Here is a 12,416-nt window from a genome sequence, read left to right as displayed (position 1 = left end):
TGCTAAATTGCCCATAGGGATGTGTAGATTAGATACATTAGTCAGGGGCAAGTATAGGATAGGGGAATGGGTTTGGGTGGGTTCCTCTTTGAAAGGTCAGTGTGGACTTGTTGGGCCAAAGGGCCTGTTTCCACACTGTAGGAATTCTAATTCTAATTCTAAAAAAAAATTGGCCTGTTAAAAATTGACTCGTTGATACTTTTCTATTTTGTGCCTCCCTCTCCTTTCAAGTAAGGGCATTATATTAGCATTTTCACAATCCACTTGATCCTTTTCAGAATCCAGGGAAGTTTGGAATATTAAAACCAATGCATCCACTATCTCTGTTGTCACATTCTTTAAGATTCTAGGATGTGAGCCATCAGGACCTGGGAACTTATCTGCCTTTAATACCAATAGTTTCCTCTGTACTTTCTCCTCAGTGACAACAATTGTTTTAAGTTTCTTCTTTTCCATAACCTCTGCCTTACCTGTTACTATTTGGATGGTTTCAGTGTCCTCCGCTACGAAACTGAGGAGGATTTAGTGTCTCTGTAATTTTTGTCTTTCCCATTAACTCCCCAGTCTCACCAACTAAGGGATCAACAATCATTTCAACTAACCTCTTCCTTTTCACATACCTGTAGAATCTTATGCTGTTTTTATATTTTGTATTAATTTTCTTTCATAACAGCTGCTTAATATTTTATTACTTTTTTTCTATCCTTCTCTTGATCTTTACAAGTTTCCTAATCTCCAACCTACTTTGAAATATGATATGTCTTTGTTTTTGCCCTTCTATTACCTCTAATTTCCTTGCTTTGCCATAGATGCTTGATCTCCTGCTTAGAATCATTCTTCCTCCCTGGTATATACTTTAGTTGGGAGGAATTGAATATCTCCTTAAAAGTCTGTCACTATTCATCAACCTTTTAGTCTTTTTGCCCAGTCCACTTGGGCCATATCTGTCTTCACGCCCATATAATTATCTTTATTTACTACTAGAAGACTAGTATGCGACTCCAGTTTCTTGGCCTCAAATTGAATTTGATAATACATGCTATGATTACTTTTCCATAAAGCATCCTTTATTATGATATCATTAATTAATCCCATCTCATTACATATACCAAATCCAGAATAGCTCGCTTCCTGGCTGGTTCCCCAACATATTGATCCAAGAAACAATCTTTAACACATTCCATGAACTCTCTAACAAGAATACCCCTGCCAATTTGATTTGCATAGTAAAACCATCCATGATTATTGCTATACCTTTCTTACAAACCTGAATATTTCCTGGTTTACAATGCTTGCCACTGTGGAACTGCTGTTAGGGGACCTATAGATTATTTCCACATGGGAACCTCTTTCCAGTGTGATTTATTATTTCTACCCAGACTGATTCTACATTTTGATCTCCAGTGCCAAAATCATTTATCCATATAGCAATGATCACTTTATTTACTAACAAAGCTATACCACCTCCTTTTCCTTTTTGTCTATTCTTTTGAAACACTGAATACCCTTGGATACTCAACTCCCAGTCCTGGTCTCCTTGTAACCATGCCAGCAAATTACACTCATGTGTCTTTAGTTGTGCTGCTAACTGATTAATTTTATTCCAAATGCCTCACACATTCATATACAAAGCCTTCAAATTTGTCCTGTTATCAATTTCCCTACTCTTGTAAGATTCCTTGGTATGACATTCACACTGCACAAATGCAGTATTTAATTAAGAGTGTACCCCTCCACCTTTATCTGGCTTCTTAATCTTCTTGAAGATCATATACCTCACAATAATTAGGACCTAGCCTTCATTAGCTGGCAGCCACAGGTCTAGAACAGTCCGCAATCATATTATTTATTTCAATCTGTTATACTTTGTTATGAATGCTATTGGAAGTTGAATGCAGCCTTTAGTTTTGCCTTCTTGTAATATTGGCAACTTCTAGTCATGATTGTTGATATATTCTTAAGTTTATTCTCTCTAACTTTCTTTCTCTTCTAATCTTCATTACCTATGTTATGATTTTGCTCTCCTGCCATAACTCAATCCAATGTTTTGCTTCATCTACCTAAGCTTGACTCACTACCACCGTACTTCCTTAACTCCATTTAATTTGAAGCCATCTCTATTTCCATACTTTAGGTGTGGATGTTCCTAAAGTATAGATCTCATTCTCCCTAGTACTGGTGTCAGCTTCAAAGTGAAACCAATTTTTCCTATACCAGTCTTTGAGGTATGCATTAATTTTTCTTACCTAATATGCCCAATGCCAAAACATGGCTCAGGTAACAATTCTGAAATTATAAGTTTACGTTTGAGTTCTCATTTTAAATTGAACATCTAGCTTCTCATAATACATCAGCAGAACCTCTTTCCTACTTTTACCTATGCTGTTGTGGCTGACAAGAACTATGGCAGCTGCATCCTTCCCCTCCCATAAGGTTCGTCTCCAACACACAGCAGGTCTCCTGAACCACGGCATTGGGCTGAAATGACGGTCAAATGGACTCATGTTCTTCACTGCAAAGAACAGTGTCAATCCTTTCCACTGTCTCCTACTACCACTACAATCCTTTTCATTTCCCTGCTGGAGGGGCTTCCCGTCCCACAGTCAGTTAGCTCACTCACCCTGGGCTGGGCTTCAATTTATTTTCAGCCATCTCTCCTGCTGTTGTCTTGAAGCTAAGGTGCTCAAATGTCACTGCTACTTTCTAGTTACTTTTCCCTCGTGCAGTTTCATTGAGCCTTTCTATCCTCCTCAGAGGTCAGGATGCCTAAACTCTATCATCTTGAACAAAACTCATTTTTAGTTTTTCACTGTTCTCCTTTTAGATTACTTTATTAGCCTTCTTCAATCATCTAACCTGGATTTTGTATCTGAAAAGCAAATAAATGCTATCCTCATTGGACCAACCTAAATTAGGAATCCATGTCACAATTCCATTTAATCTTTTTACCTTAAATGTCTCAACACACAAAGCATGGCACTTCCATTGGATGATATGATTCTCAAGGCCATCAAACATTTTCTTTTGGAACTTTTATAACTTTTATATGTTTCAAAGTAGAAGTTTTGAAAGAATATGAGTAACAGTGTAAACAAGTAATTCTATATCAAGCAAAATCAAAATCTATAAGTTGAACATTAGGCCATGTTGTGAAGGTTATTTAAAGCTACCATTCATATTTCCTGTGCTTCAAATTATTCTTAACTGTAGAATGCTGGAAAGATGAGAAGGGTGAATACGTTCATAATGGAAAAATACATATTTTAAGAATGAGGAACAGTATGCTCCAATTCACCTACATCTACTTCACTTTTGTTATCCTTTATATGTGACCCAATAGGTAGTTATCCACCCATCAGATTGTACATTCAAATCCTACTCAAGGGACCTGAACAAAATCTAGGCTAACTCTCCAAAGCAATCTAACAATAGGTTGTGGAATCATAACTGCCACCTTTCAGATGAGATGTTAACTAAGGCCTTAACTACTTATTTGAATGGACATAGTAGATTACAACTTCAAAAATACTTCATTGGATGAAGAGAGTTTTGGAATGTTGTGAAGTCTGAAAGGTGCTATATAAATGCAAAGCTATATATTGTTCTTTTATTGTGTGTCAACCGTCACCTCAGCAGTAGGAAAAAAGCTTGCTTTGGAACTAAGGCTAATACATTCTTGAAGGCATCATCAGTTCCAAACCTGCACACATTTCTTTCCCTCAGCCACATATAGGCACTACTCACTGAGGTTATGCATTGGATGTTAAGCCCCAATACTCCTCAAGATATCAAATGTATGAAAAGATTTCATTAAACTATCCAAAGTCCCAAATTTACCTGACTGACAAACCCAAATTAAAAGAAAATACTCATCAGGGTTTTGAACTGAACAGGAAAACATTTGTTTCCATTTATTGCAACAGGTTGTTTTTAACCAACGGCAGAAATGAAACACAAATTACTAACTTCTAATTCTCTTTAACTTAAACACTACACATACAAACAGCCAAGATGAAACACAAATATTATGGGTGGTTAAGGACCAGAAAATAGTGTAGCACAGTTCTGACACCAGTCTGGATTCCAAGCTTGATGAGATGTTTTCCTTCAGTTCACTTTCAGATCCCTTTAAGACACTGAGGTGTTCACGGGTCTATGGACAGATTCTCAACCCTTCATTCACTATTTTGAGGACTCACCTGTATAGTGTTGTATTCCCTTTCTCCTTTCAAGAGGGGAAAGTGTGTATGTATAATGAATGAGAGAGAGAGAGAACCTAGGGCTTTGGGAATTTTCTTTTGCATTAGTCGAGGGAAATAGGTCAGGGTATGTTTCCACACTGTATGGAATTCAATCTAAAAAAAATCCCAAGGGGAGAGTGATGTTTTCTCCTTCATAAACTGCAAGTGGTTCTGCTGTATAAATTGTTGCTGTGCTGTATACTCCTGAACAGACACAGACAGACAGACACACACACACACACACACACACACACACACAAAACTGATGCTGGTCGGAAGATTAATCACTGTGCAAAGCTTTCCGGGACACACATCCACAAAGCCAAGTTGCCTAGCATCATTCACAATGCTTGCATAAGGTAACCTTGTAGTGTTATGACCGAGATTATTGAAGGAGAACGGTTCAATGGACTTCCAGAATTCTGTGCGCTATTAACAGATTGTGATTACTTTCTCAGAACATGCAACAATTCTTTTTGGATTGAAATTTGAGAGAGGAAAAATACAGTAGCCAGTCTTACAACCATTATTACTCTGCACCTGCCAAAATCAGTCAGGACCAGTTTACAACCTCCTGCTCTTTTTTTTAATCAATATTGTCTTCTGGGTTGGTCACCATCAGCAACACATGCATTTGTGTTTTCCTTCAATTATAAACATGCAGCTGTTCAATGTTCAACTAACCCCAATTACACTCAGTTCTGAACAAGAGTCATCTCACTCGTCTAAACATCTTTTCTCTCGTAAAAAGCCCTGTTGAGCATATCCAGCAGTTTTCTTTAAATTTTAGAATTCCAATATTGCAGTATTTTACTTTTATCAAAATGTACTATTATTACCTGGGAGGTGGTGGGGTGTCAAGTTTTAAAGGTTCTGTCAAGATTTGGCTCATTTTAAAATAAAGTCAGTCATTTTGAACAGTAGGTTTTAAAAAAACAAATCATGTGATTTTAGATGAATGAATAGCAAATCACCTGGGGTTATAAATTCTAGGATGTATGCTGACTTGAGTTTGACGACTGAGAGAGAGGGGAGTTCAGAAGCAGATTCATTCAGCCTTAACTAAGTACCTTCATACAGATGCAGGTTGTTACACAGGGAAAACGTTCTTACCAGCCTTAGCTGTCAGGGCTATGGAAAAAAAGTCCCAAACTTGTTAGAAAAAAGCCAGAAACAGAACGCTGGAAAGGTGTCTTTGAGGAAGATATCCTACAAAGCTAGTGAAGACATGAAAATAAAGAACCCATGTTAAGAAGTAAGTAAGCTGAGTTTGCAACTTGTTTAGAGGTCTTGGGAGAATGCATCAAAGAAGATAGCGCTGATCAAATGGAGACATTTGCTGAGAGAAACTGATTACAGCCATGCCGGGTGAAAAATAAGTTTTACAGTGATATCAGGAGTGACCATTCAATGAAATTTGTATGCTTGGAAGTTTGGTAAGGTAAAAGGATTGCATCTTTCTTTCTGATCTTTGCAATGAGAATATTCTAATGTATTTTTTGTATATGGTAACAACTAGTGTTTTCTTTTCTCTTGTATAATAAATGTTTGTGTTCTTTGGTAAAAGTGCACTGACCCACCTCCATGGTAAACAAAAATTAACTTTATAGTCTATCAAGCCAGGTGTCATTCTAGAATCTGATTTTTCCAGTATTATCATTAGCTGGGATCATAACACAAATCGTTTTCTATGTAACTCTGATGATCCATTTTTGTCCTCTGACTGACAAAATTACCCTCCTCCAACTTCAATATCGAGCTGGGTGGGACTGCTCAATGCTGGTTCCAACATTATCTGTAAGTTCATAGTTAGAGAATTTCCTTTCATAGTTTCTTTTCCTGTTATAATACAATCACCTTTGCGGTGCTGACTGGCATACTATTGGTTCCTTTCGATTTTTCCATTAATGTTGTAATTTGGTGACGTGAAAATACAATGTCAGGATCTACACCTACGTGGACAACACTCAAGTTTGCCACACAACCACCTCTAATAATATCTTCAGTGTCCACATTGCCTGACATTGTGTCTTCGATAACCCTAAATTGCCATTTTTAAGCATTAGGGCAAAACTGAAATCATTGACTTCAAATCCCAATGTGGACTTTGCTCCTTAGCAATTAGGATGATCATCCTCCCGAAGTAAGGCCTCAGATTAAACTTGAATATTCATATTCTTGGCATCCTACATAAGACATGGGAGCTAAAGTAGGCCATTCAGTCAATTGAGTCAGCCTTGCCATTCAATAAGATCATGAGTGATTTGATAATCTGCAACTCCATTTGTTTGCCTTTTCCCCATAACCTTTAAATCTCTTTACTGATTAAAACTCTGTACATCTCAAATCTTAAATACATTTAATGATCTAGCTTCTACAGCCCTCTGTAGTAAAGGACTGTACAGAGTCACAAAGAAGAAACTTCTTGTTTCTGTCCTAACTGGGTGACTTCTTACTCTGACATGGTGTCTTCTGTTCTCCTATAAGGGAAACAATTTCTCTATATCTACCTTGTCAAGCCTTCTAAAAATTGTGTGTTTCGACAATAAGAAATAGATTCAGGAGTAGACTATTTGGCCCTTCAAGCCTACTCCACCAAACAACAGGATCATGGCGGATCCAATACTCCTTACATCCACTCTCCTGCATGTTCCTTGTAACCCTTCATACTCTGTTGAAATTTCAGTAGGGTCAGATAGAAATATAAAACTAGAAACAGGAGTTAAGGATTCAGCCCTTTGAGCCTGCAATACTATTCAATATGATCATGTGTGATCGTCTATCCCAATGCCATATTCCTGTTTACTCCCCATATCCCAACGCCTTTAATATCTAAAAATTAGCAAACTCTTCCTTGAACCTATTCAGTGACTTGGCCTTGACAGTCTTCTATTGTGGAGAGCTCAACAGATTCACAACACTTTGAGTAAAGAAACTTTTCCTCAACCAAGTCCTAAATGGCCTACTTACATCCTGAGACTACTTCTCGACTCATCAACCAGGGAAATCATCCTCCCTGCACCTGTTGGAATTTTATAGATTTCAATCTCAGTTGCTCTCTCATCCTTCTAATCCCTAATGACAACAAACTCAGTCAAACCAAGCTCTTCTCATATGACTAAATGTTAGTGAGTACAGGCCCATCCTACTCCAACTCTTGTCATAAGAAAATCCCTCCATCCCCAAGATCAATCTTTTCTGAACTGCTTCCAATGCTAATATGTCTTTGCTTTTTCTTGGTGTGGTCTGAGTAGTGCCTTGCGTACTTTTAGCAAGACTTCCCTGTTTTGATACACCAATCCCTATTTGCTGAATTTGGAAGCTAACTTTTTGTGATTCAAGCATGAAATTCCTCGTGATGCAGATTTCTGCTGTCACTTTCCATTTAAGTCATATTCAGCTTCTCTATTTTTCCAACCAAAGTGCAAAACTTCACAATTTCCTGCATTCAACTTCCAAAAATTTTCCCATTTATTTAATTTATATCCCTTTATTGTCTCTGTGTCATCATCAGTACCTACCTTCCCACCTATTTTTGTGTCCTGCAAACTTTGATAGTGTAACTACTTCTCGTGGTTGTGGGGATGTTTGCTGAGCTGGGAAGATGATTTGCAGACATTTTGTGCCCTGTCTAGGTGACATCTTCAGTGCTTTGGAGCCTCCTGTGAAGTATTGCTGTCTGTCTCTTCTGGAATTTATTTGGTTCTGCTTCTGCTGCTGCTTCCGGTTGCTAGTTGTAGTGGTCAGTATATACAGTCAATATCATGTGCTCTTGATGGAGTCCATCAAATTGGACGACAAATTGGGCACCCAGAGCTGGGAAATGACTGCCTCATGAGGAGTAAACTATTTCAGCAAGAGTAAGATGAAGAACAAGAACCAGTAAGGAAAGCAAGAACAAAATGCTACAATTCTTTTCCAAATTCAAGTAACACTTAAGAAATGAATACTAGAAACAAAAGAACTGTTCTCCTTTTCTGCAATAAGATAGACCTGGTAAGAAGGGTGGAAAGCTGGTTGAAATTCATGGCATTAGAATAACAGGTCTGAGATCAGCAACTCTGGTTAACTTAATCACTAAATGGTCAGTACTTTTGTAGGGTGGAACGCAGTAATGCCACTTGAGTGATCTCTTTCTGACAACTCTGCAATTTAAATACTTTTACCAATATTATTCATCAATAGATTCCTTGACATATCATCTGGGTTGTCAGTCTAACATTCATAATCTGTAACCCTAATCTTTCTATGTACTAGTTAAATTTGTGTGGAAGATGAGGCACAGTGTTCCCTCAAAGCTGTGTAGGTGCATGGGAATAAAGCCATTTTAGATATGTAGTCTGGCCATAATGAGACCACACATCAAATTGTATTTGCTTCAATTTGCATGTGGTGTGCAGTAATCTTAAAAGAGACTACAAAGCACAACAGGTCATGCACAATAAAGGAAAAGTTAGAGGGAACATTGGTTCAGCCCAAGATGCACATGGCCTTTTTTAGAAGACTGAGTAACTGCTATTTGGAAGCATCTATTCGCCCTCAACATAGGTGACCTTTAGAACACAATGAATTAATTCATGAAATTGATTTAGCTCCTCCAACTAAATCCTTATGGCTATGATATTAGTGTAAAAGTATGTGATGAAAGATCAGTACTGTTCAAATATTAGGGCTGCAAATATAATTTTTTAGCCAGTTGCTATAAGTCCTCTTAATATTCTGAGCAGAGAGTAAAACTATTGTGGCTCATGAATACAAGCTTTGTGCTTTTGTTGGGTTGATAACAATCACAACTATGCTTTCTAGTCTAAACTCTCAGCATCAAGCTATACCTATTCTGCTTACTTCGAGGCATGTCATGAGTGGTTATGTTCTACTTAGGTGTGGTTCTCAGTGTTGGAGCAGTCTGATTGTGGAACTTCCTAGGGCAAGGCATTTGAATTATTTTCAAACTTTTGTTGGCACAACTGTCCTGTCTGGTGTTATTATCTTTTACAGCCATGCCCATGGCTTTAAGTACTGATGAAGACAACCTGGCCAGTGTCAAGACTTTGGGCTGATAACATGGGATGATATCAGTACGTTATAAAAGGAGGATCTCAGAATGGAAGAACAAATATGTGGAACTAAGAAACAGCAAGGGGCAGCAGACAATGATTGCGGCTATTTGCAAGCCATCAAATATTAGTGACAGTGTGGGGCACTATAGTAATCAGGAGATGAGAGAAGCATATAGCACGGGTAACATTGTTACCATAGATGACTTCAATCTTCAGGTTGGGCAAATGAATTGAGCACGAAACTGGTGGAGGTTGAGTTTCTGGGGTGTTTTAGGGATGGTTTTCTCGAGCTGTATGTTGAGGTGTGGACTAGAGGATAAACCATTCTAGATCTAGTATGATTTAATGAAAAAAGGATAAACTATCATGTTGATATAAAAGAATGTTTAGAAATGCATAGTCAAAATATGACTGAATTTTGCATTATGTTTTGTATCATGAGGTAGTTTCAGAGATAGTGATACTAGCACTCCACCACAAGACCCTCAGCTTTTCCATTTAGATGTTCAGCCAAGTTGCGACACATTTCTGGGATTGATAGGACTTGATCCCAGACTTTCTGGCCCAGAGGAAGGGACACTACCACTGCACCACAACAGCCCTCAAGCTTGCCATTTATCCTTATGCAAGTTAGCATGTTTAATTTGATTGTTGATGGTTATCTGGGTCAGTCAGCTAAGATATTGTAGTTAACAGAACAAACTGTTAATCCATTCTATTCTGCTTGCGCAGAAGATTCACGTCTTATCCTTGTTGATCACTTCAGCCCTTGTGGTACACAAGCTATTATTATAAGTTTGACAATGTTAGCATTTCTTATTTTCCCCGTAATTTCTAGAGTTTTTAACTTAAATTACATATCAAACTATGGTAAACTTTGCAAGTCAAAATAATTAGTGACCACATCATCATAGAGTCATACAGCATGGAAACGGGCTCTTTGGTCCATGCTGACTATATTCATGAAGTAAACTAGTCTCACCTGCCTGCACTTGGTTCATATCCCTCCAAACTTTTTGTATTCATGAATTTATTCAAATGTCTTTTAAACATTGTAATTGTACTTCGTCCACCATGTTATCTGGCAGTTTATTCCACACGCAAACCACTCACTGTGTAAAAGAGTTGCCCCTCATGTACTTCTATGTCCTTAATCACCAATTCCGTTATATACTAAAAGAAATGAGGAAATTCATCAAGCTTAACTTTCATTTAAATTGATTTTCACTCAGAGAATTTCTGCAAATCAATAAATGCTACTGAATTGTTTTATGTATAGGCCCCTAAAGTTTTTCCTATATTGATACCAGCCAAACAATCAACAATCACAGCAGCATATTTTCTTATTCTAAGCAATATTGCTGACTATTTATGTTCTTCATCATAAGGAGGGTGTTAGAAACAAAACCAAGCAAACTATATTCTGATGTATTTCCTAGTATTTTAACACACCAGCGGATCTCCCATGTGCATAAACCTAGGCAAAGTTCAATCTTCATATGAAGCGGTGTATAGTTGGAACAAAGTGTACAGTGCCCATCATTAAATCACATAAATTCTACCTTTATTTTTATATCATTAGTCAATTATATATGTTGCAAAAAGCTTAAAGGGAGACGTGCATAGGGGTCTAAGATTTTTATTACATAACTATTTGATCCCCTGCAGATGTCATGACTGGGGAGCAGTCATTTTCTTTTAAATGGGGTAATACTTGAGACTTGCAATCATAATTTTTAAGTAATATATACTGCTTTTACTTTTATTTTCAATGATAAATTCAGATGAATGCTCCTTAAACATATTTCTCAATTAGTTTTTCTAATTTTTCTTTTAAAAATTTTCAAGCATCCAATCAAGTTGCAGTCTTTCTTAACATTTACTGTAAGTGGTTCAGTTTAAAGGAAAGAGTTCAAAAATGCGTCGAAGAAAGGGTATCTATCAGTGAGTATGCCAGAACCATCCAATGGTGCTGTGATGCTTTACTGAAAGTTAAGTCTTTGAACAATTGACTGTGCACACTGAAATAAAATGCTTCCTTTTGCAAGAATATGCATGTTTTCATTATCTTGTACCTAGCACTGTCCTAGAAATTTATAGGAAAGAACATGTTGGTAATTATTTGTGATATTCATCAGTTCAATTCATAAATCATTTCACTCATTTGAATTCTCAAGGCAGGAATTTGACTAAATTGATACTGGTCACTTGTCATTGACATTCTATTTAAACTGAAATAAGGCAAAAGTACTGCAACACATGGAGCAGTAAGGTCCATGTAATGATACAAAAACACGTCCCTGACAGTTTAAAAGAAATCTACAAAAGATAAAGCCAGCATACCATACTTAAAATAAAATTCATTCAATCAAACTCCATTAATAATACAGAATTGAAGGATTTTTCTTGATGAAGAAAAAGAAATAAGAAAATCTCTGCCTGGGATATTTTGAGAACTGCTATATATTAGGCCACAATTGACCAGGTATTGAACTGCCTTTCCAAGAGATTAATTCTAGCAATCACACTGCTTTCTACATTCCCTTGAAACCAATGGATTGATCAACCTCTGGCCAGGGATTTATAAATCCTATTTTTTTAATGCACGTGTTTGTATGAATTTCAGCTTTTGGTTACATCTTTAGTTACCATACATATTCTTTTATTAGTTAATCATACAATTGTGTTTATTTCCTTATAATGATAAACCTTAAATAAAAACATCCTTTTAAAAAAATTTATACTTTCCTGAGCTATTTTTAAATACCTAACAGAACGAGACTTTACCCTCAAACTAAAACACAATATGGGTGAAAAAAAACATAGGCTGCAGTAAATAAGCTGTTCCTGTTTTGCTGTGGCAAATAAATAAATTTTTCAAAATTAACTTTTTTTAAATGGTGGAGAAGAATGTGCTGGCATATTCCCAAGAATACTGCGAATAAAAGAAAGCAAGTTCTGATCGCCAGTTAAATTAAAACATTTAAAAATAATCACAAAGGTCTGAAAGATGATTTCTGATTAGGTTATAATGGTCACACAAATAATTACAGATATAGGACGAAAAATAACAGTTTAATTAAACAGTAATATTCATGAAGAATGCCTATGATGC

At 36.8% G+C, this 12,416-nt stretch overlaps 1 protein-coding gene across 2 annotated transcripts in view; it reads right to left on the bottom strand.

Moving 5' to 3' along the window:
• Positions 1-12,416, bottom strand: part of cdkal1 (CDK5 regulatory subunit associated protein 1-like 1) — a 581,619-nt gene that overhangs the window by 268,713 nt on the left and 300,490 nt on the right. The gene's annotated exons all lie outside the window — the stretch shown is intronic.

Source organism: Hemiscyllium ocellatum, chromosome 34 (assembly GCF_020745735.1).
Source record: "Hemiscyllium ocellatum isolate sHemOce1 chromosome 34, sHemOce1.pat.X.cur, whole genome shotgun sequence".
Lineage (NCBI taxonomy): Eukaryota > Metazoa > Chordata > Chondrichthyes > Orectolobiformes > Hemiscylliidae > Hemiscyllium > Hemiscyllium ocellatum.
Note: the sequence above shows the minus strand (reverse complement) of the source record. Positions and strands in the feature narration are given on the sequence as shown.